The sequence below is a fragment of the Balaenoptera ricei genome, chromosome 11, assembly GCF_028023285.1.
Source record: "Balaenoptera ricei isolate mBalRic1 chromosome 11, mBalRic1.hap2, whole genome shotgun sequence".
Lineage (NCBI taxonomy): Eukaryota > Metazoa > Chordata > Mammalia > Artiodactyla > Balaenopteridae > Balaenoptera > Balaenoptera ricei.
The window spans coordinates 64745033-64763127 of record NC_082649.1 but is presented as its reverse complement, the minus strand read 5'-3'; the positions used below and the strand labels follow the sequence as shown (position 1 = coordinate 64763127).

The following is an 18095-nucleotide window of genomic DNA, read 5'->3' as shown; positions in this document are numbered from 1 at the left end:
AACATTTAGAGAAGAGTTAACACCCATCCTTCACAAACTCTTCCAAAAAACTGCAGAGGAAGGAACACTCCCACACTCATTCTATGAGGCCACCATCACCCTGATACCAAAATCAGATAAAGATACTACAAAAAAAGAAAATTACAGACCAGTATCACTGATGAATATAGATGCAAAAATCCTCAACAAAATACTAGCAAACAGAATCCAACAACACATTAAAAGGATCATACATCATGATCAAGTGGGATTTATCCCAGGGATGCAAGGATTCTTCAATATATGCAAATCAATCAATGTGATACACCATATTAACAAATTGAAGAATAAAAACAATATGATCATCTCAACAGATGCAGAAAAAGCTTTTGACAGATTTCAACACCCATTTAGGATAAAATCTCTCCAGAAAGTGGGCACAGAGGGAACCTACCTCAACATAATAAAGGCCATATACAACAAACCCACAACAAACATCATTCTCAATGGTCAAAAACTGAAAGCATTTCCTCTAAGATCAGGAACAAGACAAGGATGTCCACTCTCGCCACTACTATTCAGCATTGTTTTGGAAGTCCTAGCCATGGCAATCAGAGAAGAAAAGGAATACAGATTGGAAAAGAAGAAGTAAAACTGTCACTGTTTGCAGATGACATGATACTATACATACAGAATCCTAAAGATGCCACCAGAAAACTGCTAGAGCTAATCAATGAATTTGGTAAAGTTGCAGGATACAAAATTAATGCACAGAAATCTCTTGCATTCCTATACACTAATGATGAAATATCTGAAAGAGAAGTTAAGGAAACTCTCCCATTTACCATTGCAACAAAAAGAATAAAATACCTAGGAATAAACCTACCTAGGGAGACAAAAGACCTGTATGCAGAAAACTATAAGACATTGTTGAAAGAAATTAAAGATGATACCAACAGATGGAGAGATATACCATGTTCTTGGATTGGAAGAATCAATATTGTGAAAATGGCTATTCTACCCAAAGCAATCTACAGATTCAATGCAATCCCTATCAAATTACCAATGGCAGTTTTTACAGAACTAGAACAAAAAATCTTAAAATTTGATTTGGAGACACAAAAGATCCCGAATAGCCAAAGCAATCTTGAGGGAAAAAAACGGAGCTGGAGGAATCAGACTCCCTGACTTCAGACTATACTACAAAGCTACAGTAATCAAGACAATATGGTACTGGCACAAAAACAGAAATATAGATCAATGGAACAGGAGGGAAAACCCAGAGATAAACCCACACACTTATGGTCAACTAATCTAAGACAAAGGAGGCAAAGATATACAATGGAGAAAAGACACTCTCTTCAATAAGTGGTGCTGGGAAAACTGGACAGCTACATGTACAAGAATGAAATTAGAACACTCCCTAACACCATACGCAAAAATAAACTCAAAATGGATTAAAGACCTAAATGTAAGACCGGACACTATAAAACTCTTAGAGGAAAACATAGGAAGAACAATCCATGACATAAATCACAGCAAGATCCTTTTTGACCCACCTCCTAGAGTAATGGAAATAAAAACAAAAATAAACAAATGGGACCTAATGAAACTTCAAAGCTTTTGCTCAGCAAAGGAAACCATAAACAAGACAAAAAGACAACCCTCAGAATGGGAGAAAATATTTGCAAACAGATCAACGGACAAAGGATTAATCTCCAAAATATATAAACAGCTCATGCAGCTCCATATTAAAAAAACAAACAACCTAATCCAAAAATGGGCAGAAGACCTAAATAGACATTTCTGTAAAGAGCACATACAGATGGCCAAGAAGCACATGAAAAGCTGCTCAACATCACTAATTATTAGAGAAATGCAAATCAAAACTACAATGAGGTGTCACCTCGCACCAGTTAGAATGGCCATCATCAGAAAATCTACAAGCAACAAATGCTGGAGAGGGTGTGGAGAAAAGGGAACCCTCTTGCACTGTTGGTGGGAATGTCAATTGATACAGCCACTATGGAGAACGGTATGGAGGTTCCTTAAAAAACTAAAAATAGAATTACCATATGACCCAGTAATCCCACTACTGGGCATATACCCAGAGAAAACCATAATTCAAAAAGACACATGCACCCCAGTGTTCACTGCAGCACTATTTACAATAGCCAGGTCATGGAAGCAACCAAAATGCCCATCGACAGATGAATTGATAAAGAATATGCGGTACATATATACAATGGAATATTACTCAGCCATAAAAAGGAACGAAATTGGGTCATTTGTAGAGACGTGGATGAATCTAGAGACTGCCATACAGAGTGAAGTAAGTCAGAAAGAGAAATACAAAGATTGCATATTAACGCATATATGTGGAACCTAGAAAAATGGTACAGATGAACCGGTTTGCAGGGCAGAAATTGAGACACAGATGTAGAGAACAAACGTATGGACACCAAGGGTGGAAAGCAGCGGTGGGTGGGGGTGGGGGTGTGATGAATTGAGAGATTGGGATTGACATGTATACACTAATATGTATAAAATGGATAACTAATAGGAACCTGCTGTATAAGAAAATAAATAAAATAAAATTCAAAAAAAATTAAAGCAACAATCACACAGTGTATAAGTAGTTCCTTTTGTATAAAGAAAAAAAAAGTCAATAAAATTTATTGTAAAGTTAAAAAAAAAGAAGTGGCATTCTTTCAGTTTCTCAAAAATACCAAGCCTGCCTCATGGCCTTGGCACATGCTATGTTCTTACCCTGAAACACCATTTCCTCACCCCCTATACGGTGGCTGCTGAGTCTCCCCATCTAAAGTGGTGCCCCTATCATTCTCCTTGCTCTTCCCACATCCCTAATGGTCCATTTCTTCTCTTGTCTGTTTGATTGCTTGTTGACGGTCTGGTTCCTTCTCTGCATTATAAGCTCCCTGAGAGTTCTGTTCACCATTATAAACTCAGCACCTATAGTTTCTGATATATAATAGGTATTTTGAATAAGTGAAAAAAAAAAATGAGAAATGGGCCTCCTGCCAAGGTAATGTAGAAACCAACCCTTTCCCCTCCTCTTTTCCCTGATAATGATGAGGAAGCCTACCTCTAATAACCTGGATCAGCCAAGGCTCTGGTTTCAATAGACCTGTCCCAGGGGACACACTGCTGACCATGGACAGGTGGCCTTGTCCTCCTGCGGCACAGCCAACAGGAACCTGGCTCTTCAGTGGGCCCCTTGGTGGCCTTTCAGTTTCATTGGTGTCCCTCTCTTTCCCTCCCTCAGGGATCTCAAGAGGCCTCAATTCCATGATTTTAAGTCTGCAAACTTTCTGCTTTAAGAGAAAGTTACAAAAGTCCAAAAAAAAAAAAAATACAGATTTATTTATTTATTTAATACAGGTTTATTTTTATATGTGACTTTTGGGGTATTTAAAAATCACTCATAAGGACTTCCTTGGTGCTTCAGCGGTTAAGACTCTGTGCCCCCAATGCAGGGGGCCTGGGTTCAACCCCTGGTCAGGGAACTAGATCCCACATGCTACAACTAAAAGATCCCACACGCCGCAATGAAGATGCCTGGTGCCGCAACCAAGACCCAGTGCAGACAAATAAATAAATATTTTAAAAAAATCACTCATAGAGGTGGCCGTAAGGCAGCGTAAGATCATGATTCATTGAAGAAAAGTTGAATTATATTCCATATGTAGTTTATATATATTTAGTTGGATACAAATTCCTTGGAAACTAACCATATACATAAAGGTACCTATAAATACACTCAGCTAAGGAGAATATTTACTTGACTGAAAGAGCCTATTCCCAAAATCTTTCAGGTAAACCATAGTTTCTCCATATTTTCCCTTCCTGGCTGACATAAATGGAACATGAGATTGCAGAGCTACACATACATGTAACATTTTAAGAATGCTACAAAACAAATATTAGAAACATGGAGTTTCTGTTACTGACAGCACAGACTTGAAAAGTCGAACAACTAATTTTAGCATAACCCAGAGGTTAATGGGATTTCTGGGATTCGATCTTTGATATACTATCCTAAAGATGCATGAGAGATAAAAATGAGTCAGTTGGTAAGAACTGCAATGTAAACTTCATCTAAAATAAGGCTTTCTTAGAAATTCTTTCAAAAGAAACCAGCTGCTATGGACATTAGAAGATGGCATGTGGTATCTCAATTATGAATGAATCATGTACCAAAGTTTCCATGTTCCCATCCACTTCAATTATAATATGGCCACTGAGCTCCCTTGTAGAAGACATTGTGTTTCGTGTAATAAAAGGTGCCAGGAAATCCAGAGAACACAGGGACATGTTGAACTGCCCCATGAGTGTTCAATCGGCAAAACCCAGGAAACTATGGGCCAAACAGCCCAGGTCCTTCAACTGATGAATTGTAAGAAAAGGAAAGGGATAAAGAGGGAAACTGTAAATTAAAGTACTTGAAAGACATCAAATTTAAAAAGTGAAGGTAGGAATAAACTATACTCTCTAGGGAGGCACATTTAGGTGATAAAACTATAGAGAAATGTGAGGACATGACTATCTAAAAGTTAGGATAGTAGCTACTTTGGGGCTAGGGAGGCACTAATGTTGAGATGAGGCATGTAGAGGGCTTCTGGAGTGCTCTGGCAAGATCCACTATCTTGACCTACAAGGGCGGCTGCTTTAAAATAATTCAAAAGCTATATATTTGTTTTATACGGTTATCTGCATTTCATTTTATAGTAAAAATGTAAAAACAAAACAAAAACTTACTACTAAGTTTGGTATTACATAGGTCACAACTCTTATCCCATTGTTCCCAGAGTATGGCATAGAGAAATGTTGGCCTGTGATCTCTATGATTCAAGTGCAAACTCTCTTGTTTTTCTTTAAACCCCACAAAGGGCCTGACCTAGAGCCTAGAACTGTGTCTTGAACTGGGCAAATGCTCATTAAATTCCCATTTAATTCCCTCCACTCAAGGGAGAGTCTCAGAGAGCAAGCAGTACAACAGAACCAGATCACCAGGCATCTAGGGAAGGAAGTAGTAACCTTTGTAGAACACTTCCTATGTAGCAGGCACTTTTATGTATGTTGCCTCTTTTAATCTTCACAACAGGACAAGTCAAGAAGTATTATCTCCACCTCACAGATGAGAAAACAAGTCTCAGAAATTTCCTCTAAGTCACTCCAGAAGTATGGGGTGGAACAGTGAAAAAGCACTGGCAGCAAGGTGTAGCTGACTCCTAAGTTCATACGCATTCCTATACTCTACTATGCAATGACTACTCTCCAGCAGAGGTCCTTAAATCCAGCTTTCCACATCCATATTTCAGATAGTTTTGGCTTATCATTCTCTAAGTTAAAAGAGACACTTATTAGAGATCTGCCTGCTTCTATTATCCTATTTATATTTTTATTTTTTTCCTGGAAAGAAGACTCTGGTTATAGAGTCATAGGACTGGGGTTGTGATCAAAATTCCCTTTCTTCAGATAAGGACACAAAGGCTCCCAGAGGTTTAGCAAGCTGCCCAACATCACTTAGCTAATTGGAGTGAAGCTAAAAACTCATTCCTCAGGCCTCATTTAACTACAATGCATCTTCCTCAGAACCTTTCTCCCCAATTGCACAGTGAACTTCTATTGTTTAAGCTGCCCAGCACCTGAAGTCTCTTCTTTCTTGGGGGTGGGGGTAGGGAGGGGAATTGCAAGATGGGGTGAGTGGCAGGGCCCCACCACCAACTATGGAAGCTAGAAAGGGGGTGCTTTTCCCATCCCAATCTCCTCCTCTGTGGAAGCTAAACAAATAGTGTAACCAATCATAGGCTCAGTACAATTGGAACACTGAAGGGACCTAGAGGCACAGGGTCAACTGGTTTAAATGCCACACCAGAACTGAGAGGCTGGAGATGCTGGTACCAAGGGCAGCAATGACTTAACCAGACCTTTCCTAGGACAAGGTTTCAGCTGTGCCCTTGTTCTCCCTGATTCCTGCCTGGGCCTGGGTCCCCTGCCTTTCCATCCAAATGTGAGGAACCTGATCCTCTTCTGACCAATTCCTCTTTGGCTTAAGTTAACCAGAGTAACTTTAGGTTGTTTCAACCAAGTTTCCTAACTAATAATGGATTTAAAAAGTTTCAACATCCTGATGTATATCTATATTAGCTGAAACTATACTGTCTGATATCATTGTAGCAAAAGTGTAAAATCTTGAATATATTAATTATATATTAATGTTAGAAAAATAAAACAATGTTAATAAACTATTATTCAATCTTCTGATACAATTATATATTTTAGAAAGCTTTTCAATTTATGCAGCAATTTAAGGGGTCTTAAATGCCAACAAGCACGTAACTAGGGCATTATGAACTCAGAATGACCCTCGCAGCTTTTCCTCTCCAAGGATCAGTGAGATTCCATTTAACTTCAAAGCAAACCTATGTGTGGTATCACGGGATCTGATGTCTTTCCATCAGATAAAACCCACGTTACATGATCTGAAAGTTAGCCCCAACTCCCACTCCATCCTTTCCTGCCACAGAAAATTCGGAGCTGATGGGGTCCATTTCTGACACACTTTACGCCCCTCCCTTCCCCTGCATTACTGAGCCGCAGTTTACAAACCCTCTCATTGTGTTTTTCTTCTAGATTGAACTGTCAAAGCTGGAATATTTCCTATGGAGGTGCTTTGCTTAAAATATTCAGATCGTGATGAGGACAAAAGATTCAAATAGAATGAAATGTGAATGTTTTGATATGCTAATTGTGGCAGGGAAAAAAGTCCGCCTGCTTAAAACCTTACCAAATCTATGAATATTTTTTAAAAATCAAAAGAAATGAAAAAGAAAAAATGAAACCAAACCTCTTGAGAATAACCCAGCAAGCCCTTTTTAGTCCCCACTATAAAATAAACTCATTATTCACGACTGAATTTTGAAGAACAGGGCTCCAGAAAGCACCTGCCCAACAGCTTCCAACAAGCTCCCCTCAGCCCAGGGCTGGCCCCACCAAGTCTCCACCAGAACAAGAAAAGCCTGGTGAGCATTTACAGTGCTACAGTTGTTCAATGCAAAGAACTGTTTTCATTTGTTTGTTTGGGATTTTTGTTGAGATTATATCCTTTTTGTGATGTTTTGCAATTACAGTGACAGTAGATGGTATTCATCTCAAGTCCTTACGTTTGCCAGTTGGCAGTGCCTCCCTTCCCCACTCTGGCCAACCTCAATTTATAGAAATCTTACTGGCTCATAGAATCCAAAAACTTGGGGAAGTACCAGGTTTTGAGACTCTTTATTAAAGTGCTATGAAATCCCTTTTCAAATAAAATCTGAGGGAACCCAATATCTAAGAGTTGAAAGCTGAACTATTCTAGGAGATGCCCTGCTCTCTCCTCTAACCCCTCTACATCAACTCCCAAGGCTTGGGCACAACTTGGAAACCATTAATTATTCAACTCCCTTCACTTAATTAATGAAAAAATGGCTCACTCGACCAAGTCAACAGCAGACCCCAAATAATGAATTCACCAGATCTGATTTTTCTGGGGCCATCATGCTCAGTTTTCAGGCATCTTTCTGTAAATTAAAAAAAAAGACAACCTCTTCTATATGCAAAACCTAGAAATGAACAACGTGAATGGGCCCCTCATTCAATTTTTACAAATAATTATTGTATTTAATACTCAGCTGGAGTCAAATTGTAAAGTTTCCCTGTGGTTATTATTTAGCGTATATAGAAGTACTATGGTTAGGATTAGGGGGGACTTATTATAATCATTTCACTAGGATAAGTCTGAAAAGACGGCCACTGTTGCTCCATAGGTACAGTGCGTGAATGAAGATGCTTTCAGAAGTTGAAACAACACTGTACAGGAATGAGTCTCAGTGTGAGCCCGTGTTTAAGAGCATGTACCATCAGGAGATGGGCTGAAGCAAACATCCAACTGAAAAGGCTTTAGTAATACAAAATAGAATCAGGAATAAGAAAGAGGAAGATCAAAACTACAAAGCTGGGGATAAAAAGAGGATTAGATATAACACGGCTAATCTGACTGTTTCTTCAAAGAAGCAGAAATAATGCCAGGAATAAATCCATACTTCCCAAGAGAAGACAGGATGTGAGCTAAAGCATAAAGAACAAGGTGCAACGGGACCGTAAATAAGAATTCTAGAAGACGTAGTTTTAAAAACATGACACATTTTAAAGACCTTGATAAAAAAAAAAAAAAAAAAAGTTTAGGCAAACTGAGAAATATAGACCTTTTAAAACAAGTGGATTTATTAGCTACTAAGGGGGAAGTTGCGAAACTGGAACCTTGAGAGCTGGTTACAGATTTGAGACAGGATTTAATGAGATTTAATTAAAATGGACATTTTTTTAAAAGCTTACCACTTAGCCTTCTTCTGAATCAGTATGATTTGATTAGCAATTATTTTTGAACGATAATTTGTCTGTATTTTTTCTAAAACTTATTATTGTTGCCAAGATTTCTTTATTCTTTTTGTTTCTGGAATCATTTCAGTGCAATTACTCCAAAGACACAGTATGTATTTGAGTTGTAATAAAGGAAAGTCAATTCTGGAGGCAGTAAGATGTTTAAAAAATCTAGATGTCCCCTCTGGAATATTCTAGAGGAATAAACTCTCTCACATCCTAGTCTCCCTCTTCTGCTTTGGCTCTGGCACGAAGTTGTGCATGAAGATGATAGACACATTAAAAAGCTCTGGTATGATGTTTACCTTGTTTAACTCTCTCTTTTTGATGGTTCTACTTTAACCTCTCTTCTGCAATATAATATGCATTTCTAGCAAAATCCATTTGTTGTGGCATCTCAATGTAAAACATTTATTTACAAATACAGTTGTGCTATCCAAGGGTCTCAATTCCAGTGAAGTTGCTATTAACCCAGAAGGGAAATAATCAGTTCTAAGCAAGGCACCCTGCAAATGATGTATGACTTGCCAACAATGTATGGGTCATGGGACTGCAGAGGCAAAAGGAGAAGAGGCACCAAGCAGCCCATGCTTACATCAAGGGTGTATCTCAGAGCCATGTGAAAAGGAGGAACAAACCAAGTGCTATTAAATAGATTCCAAATAGCTGGAAAGAAGGAAGTGCTTTCTGGGTATGAGCAGCATGGATGGCCTAGTGTGCGTGCTCTGTGGGAAAGGATGTGGTGAAGGAAACCAGGAAGCTACAGTGGCAGCCAGATTGACTAATCTCTTCTTACTCATGTATCAACTCAGGCCACACATCAGCCTTTTTGTTTTTTCCCTCTGTCTCAGGTAACCCACTTTTTCAGCAGCAAAATGATTTAAATTTCACTAACTTCTAAGAGATGGTGACTATAGGTTCTGAAATGTCACCACCAAAACCTAAGAGTGCAGATGACAGAGGACAAACTCTCTCAGTGACAGAGCCACCTGTCTGATGAGACAGCTTCTGATTCCCAGAGGCCACCCACATCACCTCACTGCCCATGTCTCCACAGTACAAGAGAGAGGCTGTAACTGTACCCCTTAGGGGGAGGGAGAAATTAAATCACTATCCTGCAAACAGAACACGGTACACAGTCCAATCTGTGGCACTAGGCTACCCTTGCCTGAAAAGGTGCTTTTGTTCCGAGAAAGGGGAGTTTTGGGAGCAACACTAAGAGCTTTTATTGGTCTAATTAAGGAAAACAAAATGGGGACAGCAGTCCCAGGGGACATTCTGCTCAAATGCCTTCGACCTGGAAGCCTGCTTATAAACTTAAAACTTGCAAGAACATAAGACCATCCCTTTCCAAGACACTCAGGTCTAAAGAAGATGTGTAAATAAATGCTGACATAACCCTGTTGTCAGGCTGTTTTGTTTTATGATTATCAAAATAACAGTAATCATTATGGAAAATTTGGAAAAGACAGAAAAGGATGGGGAAAAAAATTACAGTTACCCAAAATCAGCTTAAGCACCCAGGGAGATCACTATTAATATTTGTTCTATATCCTTCCATCCTATTTATATCCCATCTTCCAGTGATAGAGATACATATTTTCCCCACAAATTCTGAAATTGAGACATGTCTTACAATCAATGGTGTCTTTGATTGAGCATTTTTCATTCTCAGTGGAGCATAAAATTTAAAACCAATCGTGTGTTAGAACTGATAAAACAGTATGAGTGTGTGTACTTGTGCATATGTTTTTACACAGTTAAAATTATGCTGTTAATATACTGTTTTTAAATGACTAGAGTTTGCATTTTACCAGAGTTCACAACTTACTACAGCGCTAGAAAGGATTAAATCTCTTTTTTAAGCAATTCTGACACTCAGAATCAGCCACCCTGGAATAGTAAGCAAAATAAATAGAGGAATGGAAAGATACTGTGGAAAATTGTCCCTTTCTATAAGAAAACACATTCTGAAAAACAAAACGGAACAATATAATGTGGATATGTATGTATCTGCTAATGTCTGTTCGCTTCCTTAATAGCAGTGGAAGCCACTGGATCAGTCTCAGTGTTCTCCGAGCAGCTGGGTTTAGAATGCCCTGGGGTAAGGAAAGGGCACTGGATTAGAGAATAATGACATAAAACATGACACTGCTCAAGCTCTGAGGCCAACAAGCCAATTCCATCAACAACAAACTAGAAAAGCTCTAATCACTGTACTTTCCATTATCTGGCCATTTGTGCCCTCTCCCTGTACCTATAACATTTCCTAACTTGCATTAGCTGTCTTCCTGCAACACTCACCCTCTGACTGTCTGCCCTCTGCACGTGGTTGTCGGAAATGCTTGGTTGCTTGGGAACTAGTGCTCAAGAGCAGGTGGACGAAACACAGGCCTAGGGCTTTGGAGACTCAAGTTGGGTCCTGGCTTTCCTAGCCTTGGGGGCCTGAGTTATAAAAAGAGGAATGGGATCAGGCGGTAATTTTCAGGGACACCTCAAGCTGGCCATCAGCCCCCCTGGGGAGCAGGAGGAAGGCAGGATGTGGGCTGCTTAAAATAAAGCAACACCTCATCCCTTCGTTTTTAGACATCATATTGACTTTGTAATTTCCGGCAGCAGTAAAGGCAGGCACAAGGGGGTTTTTTGTCGGCTTTTATGTTTTTCAGATCAGGACAGTGATTAGAAAGCACAGGAGACTGAGCCTAATGTCGGGGAGGCTGCACAATGTTCTCTCGGGTTTCTTCTAGTGTTAAAATCCAGATGACTCCCTAAGCTAAAGGAGTTCGTTGGTGACACTCACTAGCCCTCCCGAGCACAACCAGGGACTGCCCCAACAAGGTGCTAATCAATCTCTTTCCTCCCACGGAGTCCAGGCTAATACCTTGAGAAAGAATGTGGTCTTTACACTCCTAAAGGACCTGGCTGGGAGCTCAGAAAGGCTACTAGGGGTTTAAGAGCAAGACATAATGTTTACTTTGTTCATTTTTTTTCCTAATCAAATTTATAATTTATTTCATTGTCAATACACAATAGGAAATATATTATTATGTATTTCTCCCATTTTCCCCTTGCAATCATTCCATCTTGAAACAAAAAAAACCAAAGGAAACCTTCCTGCTTGCAGAGTATGTGTGCCAAGCTGGAAACTGTGCGTCTCCTTCCTTTAGAAGTTCTCGTTCTCACACACTCTGGAGTGGGTGTGCAGGCAGGGCTGTCTTCAGTTCCCTGATGGGAGGGACAGGGTGTGGGCACGAACTCAGGGGTGAGGAAATAAGGCGGGCCTAGAGACCTGACCTAATAGAGGCCACATACAGATGTGATCAGGCATTGATGGGGGACATTCCCGAGACAGGCAGGAAGGCACTGCATTTAGGGGACAGGAAATCTCATTGCCTGTTCTGTCATGAAATACCATGGTTTCCAAATCCAGAGCTGGAACCCAGCCCTGCACCAACTTTGATGAGCTCTTCCAGGCAGAAGTTATCCCTAAGGCCTGCTCAGAGCCAGCCGGCGGCCTTCTCCCAGCAGTCTCACCTTCAGCCCCAGCTGACATTAAGGAGCCTGTCTCCTTGGCTGGGGCTGTGGGCCAGGATGGAGGCTGGCGTACAAGTCTCCTGATACACCCCAGGCAGCCTCTCGCTCGCCTGCAAAGTGCCGGGGACTGTCAGCCTCAAATCATCTACTTTCCTTTCGCCTCTGTCCCCCTCCCACCCCCGCCCCCAGAGGGACTTCACTGCGCCCCTTGGCACCAGCCAGTGATCACCCTGAGGAGGACCGAGAGGATAGGACGGAAAGTGAAGAGTAGCGTTCGGCTCATGGTTTAGAAGAGAAAGGATCCTGGAGAGGCAGGTTAAACAGAGAACAGCAGGAAGTATTATGTAAGAAGGAGCAGAATTTAACAATTAATTAGCTCTGTGAGACAGGGAGTCAAAACCAGATCCTGGGGATGGGAGCAGACTCTGCTGCTTCCAAAAGAAGACACAGCCGGGGCCTGGGGGAGAACTCAGGCAGGAAGCTGGCTCGGAGGCTGCGTCTGAGCGCTGGTCTGAGTCCCGGGGTCCAGAGCCATATGGGCTCTGCCCCCCTACCACGCAGGAGCTGATAAACTGCTTTTTACAAGGAGGGAGTAATAAGGCCACCCTCAGCCCTGACTGGCCACAGAGGGGCACGGTGGGGGTGAACGCAGTAACAGCTTTAAAGCCACTGGGCTTAACCCTAACCCTCACAGTAGATACACCTCAGCATCAGCGTTGTTAAATCTGGCCCTGGTCTCGATCCTCACGGCTTTTTATCCCAACCGCCCTGCAGAGAAGCTGATAGTTCGTTAAACGTTTCTCACTTGCTCCTCTTGGTTCTCAGAAACTTTGCTTCCTCTGCCAACATCTAATCTGTGCACATGCCCACCGTGTGAAGGGCCAGGCTGAACACACAGCAGGCGACACTGGGGCCAAGGGTCTTTTTGGGGGGACAAGGTGGGGTCAAGTCGCTAAACCTCACTGATCAATCCCTTTGCAAAGTTTTCTGAGGGCACAGGAGGACTTGCATGCCATTACAAGGAGGCGCTTCCTGGCACTATCTCTGTTCTGGGGCTGGGAGAGGACCTGAGGGTAGAAGCAGAAAGCCAGGCGACAGCCCACTTTCCAGGAGACGGCCAAATGCTTTCACAGGGAACTCAAGGCCTCAGGATTAGAACAAGGGTGCCCAAGGGTCCCCATTTCAGAGTGCAGGGGACTCTTAAGCAGCCAGGGGCACCCAGGGGACTAGACCCTTATACCACTGCTCCTCCGGGGCTGTCCTTCGGCTCCAGCCTCCTCCTCCATCTCCCCAAAGAGCTCCTGTCATAAGCCTCATTCCCTTCCCTCACCTCCTTGGCTCTCCAACTCCAGAGTTTCACTCTTTGCAGTGTCCAACAAGACCAGTGCGTTCTGGTAAAGGCATCTCTACTTTACCCACAAGTGCAACATGAAACCAAGATGAGAGGCACAGAGGGCACAGGGAAATGGGTGGCTTATTACCTCCCATCCTCCCTGATTTCATAAGGGCTCACTGTTGCCCATCTGCTTCTTGCCAGCAGAAATTCTACTTGGAAATACTTGTGAAGCGTGAAGTTTCCTGCATGTCTGGGAGGCAACAGAACGCTCCCTTACAGACATTCTGCACTTCCCATCTTTCATCACCATCTTGTGATACCTCCTCAGACCACTGGGTAGAGCTGGGGCTTTTCCTCGCCTCCCCTGCACTCTCCTGCAATGTGATGTTGATCCCAAGGTCTGCGAATGTCTCCTGCACTAGCCTCCAAGCTCCCAAAGAGCAGGGACGTCAGCTTTTCTCACCTGTATTCTTAGCACCTAGGCAAGAATACAGCTGGGGAGAGAAAGAATGAATTCAGGCTACCTAAGAAGTGGCACAGACTGCCAGTTAAGAGCTCAAGCACCTGGATTTGAATCTCAGCGCTGTTACTTATGACCAGTGTGAGCCTCAGTTTCCTCATCAGTAAAACAGGGATAACAGGCGTATCTACCCTCCAAAGAATAATGTGAAGGTTCAGTAAGATGGTGTAAGTAAAAGCCTGAGAACTGATCAGATCAGGGGCAAGCAGATAGGAAGTGGGAGGTGATCACAGACTTGGTTCACATTCTAGCAGTTGCCGGGTAACTCCTGGAAACTTAGAAAACATAAGCACCAATTTGGTGTGGGCACTGACTAAGCACCATCAGGGCATGATTATGTCCATCTTAACACCAAAGAGGAGTCCATGTATAGTGTCCCAGCAGCTGAGGGCCTGTGAGAAGTCAGCCTCTGGGGGCTACAGGAAGCCGCACAGAAAACGAAACCACAAATCTATCAGAAAAGTTCAAACGGGAAGCTGTCTATTTGTCTCGCCTTCCAATTGTCACCCTGTTGTCAGGAGCTGAAGTGTTCGTTCTACCCGGCTCTGAATCCCTCTTGCTTTCTGTATGTAAGTCTCCACTCCGCCCTCCTCCCCTTGCTCTCACCTCGTGGTGCTGCCCACAAGAATCCTCCCACACATCTCTGCCAAGACTAATTCATTTTCTTCAGATACTCCTACTGCCAGTTTTCTTTTTCACAGAACGAGTGGCTGAAATCACTTTTAATGTTTCATAAAGCAAAGCAAACAATCCTAGGAAGACTGGGTGGGGGGTAAAGGGAGGAAAATCAAATATGTCACAGAACAGCCTTAATAAAGGATTTTTATATTTCAGGGTTCCCTGTAACTTTTACATCAGGCATCGTCTTTATAATTTGGAAGTCAAGTGAATGAAAGGAGGGCTCCTTCACAGCCATGCTCCCAAGCAGACCACCAGCTGTACATCACAGAGGCAGCCCTCAGAGCTGCAAAACTAGATGTAAATACAGAGCTCTAAAGATAACTGTGGCAGGCACAGCTCACCGGCCATCCCAGCACCCATTCCCCATCCCCTACCCCCAACCATCTTGACTACAGAAGCTAAAAAGCCTGAGCCTGCTTTCCTAGTCTTCCTTGAAGCTGGGTGTAGTCACATGACACAACCGGGGCTAACAGAACATCAGTGGAAATTGGTTGTGGGTTTGTGGGAAAGTTCTTGCATTCTAGTCACTCACACTGCCTCTTTTGCTTCTTTCTGTCTTGAATGGAAGCGTGATGTCTGATCTGCAGCAGCCATCTTGCAACCATGAGTGATAGGCAGGAAGGAAAGGTCATGAGAATCACAGAAATGCCAACTCAGAGCCTTCTCCCAGTTTGGTCTCAGCAACTGGGACTTCTTGTGTGGGAAGTAACCGCCCATCTGTTAAGCTACTGTAACTTGGGTTTTTATTTACTTGCAGCTAAAAGCATTGTTGACTCAATATCTCATCCTTATCTAAATAGGACCTCATCACTAACTCAACACTATTACTGTCATACCAGGTTTTAAAGTAGATGTCCTATCTCATTTGATCTTCTTTGAAGTTTTGGACCCATTTATCCAAGCATCATTTATTTCTACATCTCTACTCAAATGACTCATGGCCACTGCAAACTCAGAAGGGTCAGGACTATATCTCTTCCAGGACTCCCTATCCCAGTGAGTAGCTTAATCATTCACTTCGTGTCCAAGTCAGGGTCTTTCTTGATGACATCATCTCCTACACACTCTCATTCATTATCACCAAGTTCTATAGATTTCACCATCTGAATATTTTTCTAACCTACCCATCTCTTTCCACTACCATCTAAGTCTAAGTTATGCATGCCTGGACCATTGCAATAACCTCCTAACTAGTCTCTCTGCACCCACACTTGCCCTTTCCACAGTGAATTTATAAAAGCACAAATCTGACCATGTCATTCCCTTCCTTAGAATCCTTTAATGGCTTCTCAGGGCCCCCATGATAAAGTACATATTTCTTAAGACCTAAAAGGCATTGGCTGATCTGGCCCCTAACCACCTATTCAGGTTCTCCAGCCCTATCTTGAGTTTCTCCTCTTGGCTCTCTTAGTTTCAGGTATACCGTCATTATTTCAGCTTCTCAAACTTGTCATATCCGTTTCTGTTTTAGGGCTACCACTTGTTATGTTCTCTATGTGGGGGAATGGGGGTTCCCCTATAGATTTATGGCCTACTTAACCCTTACTCATCCCTCTGCAGCTCAAACAATAAATTTTCCATTTTAGAAGTTGCACTTTTCTGTTCTAGATTTCCAGTTTTTAAAAAAAAAAAAGTTTCCATTTCTCTTCAGAGATTCCCCTGTCCACTCATTATGACCATCTTTTCCTTTAAGTTCCATTATCTCAGTATCTATTTCTATTGGGCTGACTCCATTCCCGCCCCCCCTTTATTATGAGTCACAATTTCCTGATTCTTTGCAAGTCTAGTAATTTTTTTTATTATATGTTAGACATTGCAGATGAAACCAACCTTGCAGAAAGTCTGGATTATGTTGTTTCCTTTTAAAGGCGTTGAGTTTTGTTCTGAAAGTTCCTTTTGAAACTGTCAGGCTTACTTTTATTTTTAATTAAGGTGAGTCTATTTTAATTTTGTCCTTGGTCCTAGGGTGTCATCCACACTTGTAATATATAGTCTTTCTGAGGTCTCAACTGCGTACTTTTGGCTGAGCCATAACTCCAAGGTTTCAGAGCACTGTGCAGCCCCCTGGTATCTCTGTTCTCCTCTCAATCTCATAGTAATCATTTTCTATTAGGCCTTATGAAGTCTTGCTTTGTGCATGTGCAGCCCTCAGCCAAGGACCTGCAGTGAACATGGATTTCTGCCCACCCCTACCTCCCATGCCACCCCCTCTTCTCCTGATTTTCAGGGCAAACCAAGTGTTGACCTCCAAAGTCAGCTTTTTCAATAATTCTTCACTGGAGTTCAGAAAGAACCATGCAAGTCACCATGGTAACTAACCATTTCTGCTGAAGAGCTGAAAATTCACGGCTGACAGTTTAAAGAATAATGCCACTCAGTTAGGTTATTACATTTCCAATTAGAGGCAGAGGACAATTAGGTGGCCTTTCCACCAGTGCCTATTACAGAGTCATCTGACAGGTCCTCGAGGTGACCTGGCATGCCTCCCAGTAATGCAGTCGACCCCAACTGTCAGCAAGTAGGGGCTCTCACTGCCTGGGATGTTATAGAAAGCAATGTCCTCAGCTTTCTTCTTCTTATTCAGTCTCTCAATACTACTAGTGTGCTTAAAAGGAGTAAGGCATTATGTTAACAAGTTCTAATTAGTAGTTTTCCAAATCCATATGCTACATTCTGAATAAATTAAAAAGGGAAAACAGTCTCATTTAAGACATGTCTTTTGAGTGAGAGAACTAGAGGTCATATAACCATATGGCATTGGTATGGTGAGCTGGTGTACTACAGTTCTAATTCAGCAAAGTTTTGTAGTGATCAGAGGTTATTTATAACTTGTGCTTTCTTTGCATATAAGAAGTGCAGTATTGGATCTGACCCAAAGTCCATTTCAGTCCAGTACCCTCTCTGTGATGGAGCAACCCATGGGCTACTATGGAAAGGTACAACTATCCTTTTTATGGTGACTACCCCAGGGTAAGAACTACCATGACATACCATCAGTAGCCCTTCATGATGCCTTTACCTTTTCAGATCCTGCTTACTTCCTGTCTTATGCTAATACAGAGATTATCAAATTGCCATGGAAAATGCCCCTGATTTGCTCTAACCACTTTATTCTGGAGTTTCAGGGAGTGATCACTCAATTCCATATCCTGAAACATGGTAGGCTCAAAGAATACCTTGCACAGAATGGTTCTGGCATACCCAGAACAAGTTATTTTGCCCAGGCTATTGGTGATTTAGTAAGCAAGCTCCCCCTTTCAATGGTTGGGTTTGCCTTGAATTCCTGAAAACATAAAAAGCCAGAGGCACCTTAAAGACCACTTGGTCACACTCTCTCCTTTTATTGATGAGGAAACTGAGGTGCAGGGACTTGCATCAGTTTACACTATTAATCAGAGACACAACAAGAGTTGAAGTCCAAAGCTTTGGTTCCTGGCTTAGTTCACTTTCACCCTGGCCTTCCCTCATGGAGACTGGCCATCTCTTCACTCCTTTTAGATGGTCTTCTCTGGACCCTCTGAAATGTCATTCTGTCTTTCTGGAGGTCTTACTAGAACTGCACAGGTGAAGATACTTTCTTCCTTTCTGGCTTTATTGTTGATA

The 18095-nt window shown here is 42.0% G+C and overlaps 1 protein-coding gene across 1 annotated transcript in view; it reads right to left on the bottom strand.

Annotated features, from left to right (window-relative positions):
• LARS2 (leucyl-tRNA synthetase 2, mitochondrial) overlaps window positions 1–18095 on the bottom strand; it is a 156052-nt gene that overhangs the window by 65629 nt on the left and 72328 nt on the right. The gene's annotated exons all lie outside the window — the stretch shown is intronic.